This window comes from Anomalospiza imberbis, chromosome 14 (assembly GCF_031753505.1).
Source record: "Anomalospiza imberbis isolate Cuckoo-Finch-1a 21T00152 chromosome 14, ASM3175350v1, whole genome shotgun sequence".
In the NCBI taxonomy this organism is placed as follows: domain Eukaryota; kingdom Metazoa; phylum Chordata; class Aves; order Passeriformes; family Viduidae; genus Anomalospiza; species Anomalospiza imberbis.
Genome location: NC_089694.1, coordinates 13,085,816 through 13,093,808, shown reverse-complemented (window position 1 = coordinate 13,093,808; position 7,993 = coordinate 13,085,816).

Sequence of the window (7,993 nt, the reverse complement as noted above, 5' to 3'; positions counted from 1 at the left end):
AAGAGATACTTAATTTTAGTAAACAAGGAGTCCTGCGGCTGCCTTAAATCCAGCTTTGTCATCCACCTGCCTCTGTCGCTGACTCTTGGCTTTCCTTCAGCTTAACTCAAGGACAACTTCTGTACCACTGAGCTCTCTGTGCCTATTGTCACCCATCTCCTTGGTCTCACACCTGCAGGTCTGGCTTGACCCCCCTGCTGCAGAGCCCTTGTACTACAATGCCTTTATTAGCACTATCTGCTTGCTCTACCTCTATCCCACTTCATGACTGTCAGCTTTTTCACAATTCAATGGCTTCACATGTCCAGTACACAGGAAAAACTTTTGTTTGCTTTCAGCCTCCTCCTCACTGCCTTCCTTTCCATTTATAAGATCGCTCTCACTCTTTCTCACTTAACAAGGTCTCATTTTCCAAGCTTCCATCCCAAATCACCTCCATTTACACCACATTAGCTCAGTTCAGAAAAGAAAGCAGTTCCAGTAGAATCGTGGAGACCAGAATTATCCATCAGTTTCTCTGGCATGTCTCTAACAAAATCTGCTTTTCTGATAAAAATAAATCCACCTCCACAATTTATTCTTTATCCATACAGGATTTTGCCAACGATCTACCAAGAAAAAGAAAGGACACCAGACTTTTAGACATTTGAATATCTTACGCTTTCTTCTCCCTTCTTCCTTTTCTTTTGCCATGAGACATAGAAATTACTTTCCTTTTGTCAGCTTTTCGTTCTCCAGGAATTGTTCTCATCCTCACCTCATTTCCAATTTTCCTCTGTGTCTCCTTACATTCAGCATTACCACATTCAGTTTGTCCTTGCTCAGAAATCTCCACTGAGATTCTGCTTGCTTCTCCACCTGTTGTTTCACCCCTACTCAGTCTTCTTTAGCTGATTCAGTCTGCATATGCTGGGGGTTTTCCCCCTGCTTTTTCACACAGGAATCAGACAATCCTGTCACATCAACGTTCTTCTCTCTGGCCTTCCTAAAATGATTGTTCCCCAATACCATTCCCTCCCAAATCTTGTTGCAAATACCTTTTTTTGAGTTCAAATCTTGCTGGTTTTTCCCTTCCTCCTTCGGCTCTCCCTTCTCTATTATTTATGAATTGCTCTCCTTGAGTTTTAAGGCTGTTCATAATTTACTGACACATCCCATTTCCTCTCATCTGCTCTCAAGATGTCAGTTCTTGCCTCCAATCAGCCCTTGGCACCAAACTTCTCCATTTGCTGCTTTTTAAAATCAGACCTTTTCTTGCTTTCTTTTCTTCCATCCATGTTTTCTCCTCACACAGGAAACAACCTAAAAATTAATTCATCCTGGTTTTCAAAAATTACCTACAGAAAATATGACAACAATAGATCATTTTTTGCTCAGCTCTCTTCACCTAAAATGTTGTTTCCTTATGCTATTTACACTGCTGCCTACCAGGAATGGTCAAAATCCCTAAGTGGATTTTCTAGTTGCTATAGAAATAGAAATACTAAATAACAAAAAGAATTTGGAACTAGAGTAGGCAAAGTACACACAATTTATACCAGTTGCTCCTTGCAGAGAAAACTCCAGAGAGCACCTGCAAATAAACTAGCAACCCCACATGCCTAGCAGGCTTACATGCCAATATTGATGATGGAGATGCCCAAGCTCTACACGTTAGTTCACCATCCTCCTTCAAGTGTTATTTTCTTTCTTATTTCGAGGAAAGAAGTGAAGAGGAGAGAGAGGGGAGAACGTTATAAGACCCCCCCCCCCAACACATAGCCCCTCTGGGATGAAATTTGGGGAGCTTTGCATTAAGCACTTTCAAACCACTGTGAGCTAACAGATGCACAAGAGCACAACTTGACTTCTGTGGGACTCCTGCAAGCACAGTCTGCTTAGTAAAGGCCTTAATTAACAACTTTGCAAAGGACAATGAGATTATAACAATTATTCACTGCAGGCAGCCTGTTTTTTCCTCCTCCAGTCTCCAGCATTTGCTTTAGCCTGCATTCCAGATAAATATTTTATTCTGTGCAGGCAGAAGGTTCATTATGTAAGTGACAAAGAGAAAGCATCAATTGCCATACACACAGATCCTAATGCACCTGGTTAATGTAGTTATAATATGTCACTGCAAAACATCTTGTCAGCATTTTGTAATTAAAAAAGAAAAGCTACTACAATAATAAAGGCAATGTATTTAACAGAGACAAATATCACATGTAAGATGATCTTTCAGAGCAGAAATAGACATTACCAAAGCAAAGCCTTGATAACCTTGCCCTACATACTCCAGTACCCTCGAATGCTCTTTGGCCCATAAAGAATCCTTTTCCTCTCTACAATAGCACTATTCAGATAAGTAACACTGACCAATCTACAGGGCTGCAACATATTTTTCAAAGGACAAAAAGCATTTCTTTCCCATTGAGTCAGCAGGATATTTATTTCCTTATAACAAAGAGTTTTCTGAACTGCTGAGAGATTTGTCAAAACTGAATTACAAGTGATACATTAAACAACCAGAGGGGAGAACTTATTATTAGGCATTAAGATAGAAAGCTGCAAGTTTACAAATAAGAATAGGACTGTGTACTTGACTTTGTAAATTCTCAGTTAATGAGAAATCAAACATGAAAGGCTAACATTTAATCTAGAGTAAATTTAGTCATTTAAATCACAGCCACTCACAATCCTGCTGTCTTACACTTCATAATAAACAGCAAAGGGCAACTGGCAGGGCATAAACACGTGCCTGCTCAGTGCTCTGGAATATGCTGCAGTTATTTAAATACCAGTTATCAAACCACCAGAATAGACTATCTAGATTTTCTATTATGAAAATGCCAGCTCCCTGCACTGCAATCCAGCCCACGATAAAAGGCAGGCCACAGCACTGGCATCAGCACTTCCTGTGGCAAGGCAGCACCTTTCCTTTTGCAAGGACATGCCTGGCTCAGAAGGTGGGAAAGGCTCATTACCTTCCTCCAGCATGATGACCCCCGGGTGGGGAACTGCAAACGCCCAGCCAGCCACAGCACACTCAGTGGAACTGAAGACTTACTCAGGAAAGAAGAAAAGGAGGGTTTATCTTTTCACGAGCCAACCACCATATCAAGACTACACTCCAGATTGCAGCCATGAACAGGGAAAGGTACAATAAGTTTGGTTTCCTCCATCAGAGTATCACCTACTGTATTTTATTACGGCATAACATGATGCAGGCAAGACTTCACTGTACACACTGCTCTGACACTGCTGCTTTCTTGCTGCCACAACTCCAGAGAAACGGAATTAAGATTTGCTCATTCTTGAGCTTTTCCCACTAGCTAAATGAAGTACCTCCCTGCTCAGCCAGCCCTGTATCCAGGGTCCACTGGGGGACATTAAGCTTTTGCTGCACATGCTAAAGCCCCCAGGAGCCTGCTCAGGATTGCACCCTGGAGCCGGGCGTCTCCACGTTCAAGGCTTGCTCTCCGCCGATTATCCTGACCTTCCTTACAGACATCACAGCACTGGGGAAGGCCTCCTGGGTCACAAACTTTCAAAATCATAGTACTGGAAGACACCCCAGAAGGCCATTTAGTTCATCTTTCTATTCATGGTGAGATGAACTGTAAATATGGTATTTGCTCTTAAAGGTCTCCAGTGATGCAGACATCACAATTTCCCCGAGAGTCTCTCCCCTTTTCACTGTCCTTTCCATCAGTGAGGATTTGGTTTTTTCCCTTCATATCCAGCTGAAAGTTTTAGCTTCAGTTTAAGGGTCTTACTTCTTGCCCTGTCTTCAAGGACAAGAGATATTTTTTTGAAAATACAACTTCAAGACAATAGTGCACTTCTTATATAGAAAAAACAGTTTGCATAAGCAAAAACCATAGACCTACCTTCTTCCAAATTTGACCTATTAGCCTAACACAAATGAAAGAGTTTTTTAGAATTAAAACTCCTTTTTGTTTTCAAAACAAGCACTACGTGATATGAGAACAGGATAAGGATCTGAGTGCAGAGAGAGGAAATATAAAAGTGATTCTAACTTTGTCCTCATATTTCCAAATGCCTAGAGATGGCAAAAACACATGCATATCTTAGTGATGGAGAGGAAGATTAGCAATAACACAACAGTTACCATTATTGATTTTAACAGTTTCTTTTATTCAGCATTAAAAAGGGACTCATCTCTCCAATTCAGAGTTTCTGTGTCTGTAGCTGGACCATGCCCTCGATTATCACACAGTAACACAATTATCCTGCAAGCAGTCAAATTTAAGCCTTGCTTTCCTTTCCTGTTTATTCTTATGTACATCCATGAGCACACAGGGTGTTCCTCTCTAATTTGGTACCCCCCAGCATAAGCATCTCTTCATCTGTTACTGCAATCAAGGTTGGAGGATAAAACAAAGAGAAAAACCAAACTGGAGCTTGAGGAGAACCAGTCTGTGCCATGAACATGTATTGAATAACAATCCAAGAAGGAGTGTATTGGTATTTATTGCAATCTGCCCATGGCCAGAACAGCTGAATAGTCCCTAATATATGTATATTTTAAGTGTTTTATGACTTTAAAAGGGCATGGAATATATAGTCTATTCCAGAAAAGATGCATCTAATACAGTATTATCATGTTGCAGTTGGAAACATTTCCCTGCTAGGGACTCCCTCTATCCTAGATGCTGTAACTACTCCAAGAATATTTCCTAAAGGGAATGCTTGTGGCTTTGTTTTGGTTTTATTGGGGCTTCTTGTTTTGTTTTGCGTTGGGTTTTTTTTGGGGGGTTTTTTTTGTTGGTTGGGGTTTTTTGGGTGGGGGGTAATGGTTTGTTTTAATTTTTTTATTCTGTCGTGTCTCCACAGCAGCAGAAAGTTAATCTTTATTTGACGAATGCAAAAGCTTAGACAAATCACAAACACACTATTCAGCATGTCAGGCTTACAAAGAAAGTTCTGGTTCTATCAGGTTTCCACACCACATACAGCTGCAACATTGCCTTATATTACTAATCACTTGCAGTGTTTGTGTCTTGGGTTGTAACAGATGGTGTTTGTGAAGCATGCAAAAGCTTCAGATAGCCAAATGGTACAGCAGTTGAGATAAGGAAAAAAATCCTCAAAACAAAATACCCACCCCTACTGTGGAGGCAGGAATGTGAGCAGTGTTTAAATTATTCCTGGTCTCTGCAAGCACAGTGGATTTACAGACTCTTAACCCTAAACAGGACTAGAGTCAATCTTTCATATTTCATTACCCCAGTAAATCCACACCACACCAGCTCGTAGATGTGATGCACAGCAGCACAAAGGAAACCACAACACAGGAAAGTTCTGTTCTTGACACTTCCTAGGCCTGGGCTCCAGATTATACCAGTACAACTCAGGTGTAGCACACAGATGTTTACGTGGCATCTCAGTTCTGATGGCAAAATGCAGTACCCCATATGCTAGGGCACTTCAGAATTCATCAGGGATGCACTGTTAATGCAATCCACTCATCTGCAGAGAGTGTAGTAATCTGTTCCACAGTGACCCAGCAAGCCATAATTCTCAGTGCTGAGCTGTCAGCAGGTAATTTTTAGGGGACTTGTATAAGCCTCCACCTCTGGGGAACTGTTTTCAGCCATGAGCTTTTTTGTCTGTATGCTGACCTGGCTTAACAGACATGGAATGGATGAAGGACACAGGGCACATCTTCACACCAGCACTTAACTTCCTGACATCTCAGGAGACCTCTTGGCAGCTTCTCTTGTTTAACAAAGAAAGAAAGATGCTAAAGCCCAGGGCAGCTGCCAGTCAAGACCACCTAGGCTTGTTTTGAGATGAAAGAACAAAGACAACAGAACTAATTTCTGTGAATGCTTCCCTGGATTCAAGGCCTTTCTAATAGCATTCTCAGATAATATGGTTAAAAATTGTGACTGCCTGTTGCCTGGGGTTAATAATCATTCAACCACATAGTATGAGTATTAGACTGGGGGGGGGGGGCGGGGGGGAAAGCACGCTTCTTAACTAAAAATTGTGGCTGATACTGGATCTCTTTGGACAACAAAAGAGCCCTCCCCCAATTTTTACTGTGCATTCTTTATCTTTCTTTTACACTAAAAATATAGGAAAAAGACAAAGATTAGTTTCTCTTCATTCAATAAAAGAGAATGTTTCTAAAAATAATTTGGAAGAAAAGTTCTTTTTTATAAATAAAACTTTTAGAAGATACTCTGACTACTGCTCAATACCATTATGCACAATTGACTCACATTATATTGAACACAGCTGGGATCACTTATTTCTCTATTTCTGAGGGTTTTTAGCACTGAAAAACCAACCTGCATTGCTTTTAGAACTCTTCCAACATACAGGCTTCAGATTCTCTCACTACTGGCTAGTGGGCTTAATTTTATGGTGATATTCATGCTGCCTTTTCTTTTAGAGCTGCCTAGTTTTGTTTAAATGATGATAGTATTTAAGCACAATGCCAGCCTGAACAGCCCTTACTAGAGGTTTTTATGACCTTGACATGCAGCAGTACTGACATTTATTATCAGTGACACCTGGATGATACTTTTGATGTCTCACTATCAAATTTGGAACCACTGAAGAGAAAAAGATCTTACTATTACACTTAATTGAAGCAGGACTTGTTCCACAGAGGGATGCCCAAGAACATCACTACAGAATCTTGTTACTGCAGAACTCAAGGCACAGAAAATTAATATAGTATTAAAATACAGAAAAATGTGCTTGACTGGGACACTTCAGATGATGCAGAGCTGGAAGTTGAACACAACAGTCAGGAAGGATTCATCTGAGCACCCAAAAACTACCTTATCTCTGTGGTAGGAAAACTCCAACTCACCTGCCCAGATAATCAGCACTTGCATTTCTTTCTCTGCATGTCAGGCCCACAAAGCAATCAGTCATTTGATGCTTCTCTGAGTTCTTTCAAAGCCTCTGATCCTGAAAGCAACAATGTCTCCTCTCTGACAGGCCAGAGCAGAGTTGAGATAAACCTCAGCCCTGCACAGGCTGGTACATGATGTAGCTCTGTTTGCTTCTGCTGTGCCACAAAATAATGGAGGAAGTCCTTGCGAGTGGAAAAAAGTGGCTCAGCATATACAGCCCACAGGGAGGCTCTCAATAAAGCCAGTACCTACTCCTACAACTGCCAGAATATTCAGGCAACACTTCTGCCAGTCATGTCCTCCACTGCTGCCATTAGTGACTGAGTGGGCATATCAAATTTGGGTTGAAAATCTCTCTACTTGCAGAGCTGAATGTGGAAATAACCTTTTGCCTTAGAAATGCACTAAATATTGGCCAGAGGTTGTTGGCAGATCTGAACTGGAGGCTTTCCTATGTGGCAGAACCTTGCAATATCAGCATCTTGGGAGCACCGAGCACTAGAGATGTAAAATCACATGCTATGGGAACATAAGCTACATTCTTAGTATTATTAGGCAAAATCCTGGGTAATTTAATCTCTGTTAATGGTTAAAGAAGGAAACAGCTTCTCAAAGAGGCAATCAGTCTTGCTAAAGTACATGAGCATAAATTGAATCAGAGCTTCAGAAACTCACTTTACATTTTATGTAAAAATAGAAAAAGTAATATATGCAATAGAGCCATTAAAATGCATGTGCATTTTTGTGCAAGTTCTCTTTCTTCTCTTCCTTTCCTCCCCAGCTTGATAGCTATATTGTTGATAGGAATAAAATATCAGCCTTTACTTGTACACATACCCGAGATCTTGTAAGTCATTACAACGTGTTTTTGAGATTTGCCACTTCACTGCTCTATAAAAAGCTTCCTGAAAAAGTATTAACAGATGGCCTCTTACTCTCTGAGACTGTTCGCAATACACCAGATGGCAACCTGAAAGAGAAAATCCAACTTACATTTTCAAAACTGAAAGAAATGTGACAATATCCTCACAATAAATATACAGCATGAAGGTAGCAATAAATGATCCGTTTGAAGCAAACTGGCTTTCTTCATTTAAGCAGTGAATCCAGCCCTCACT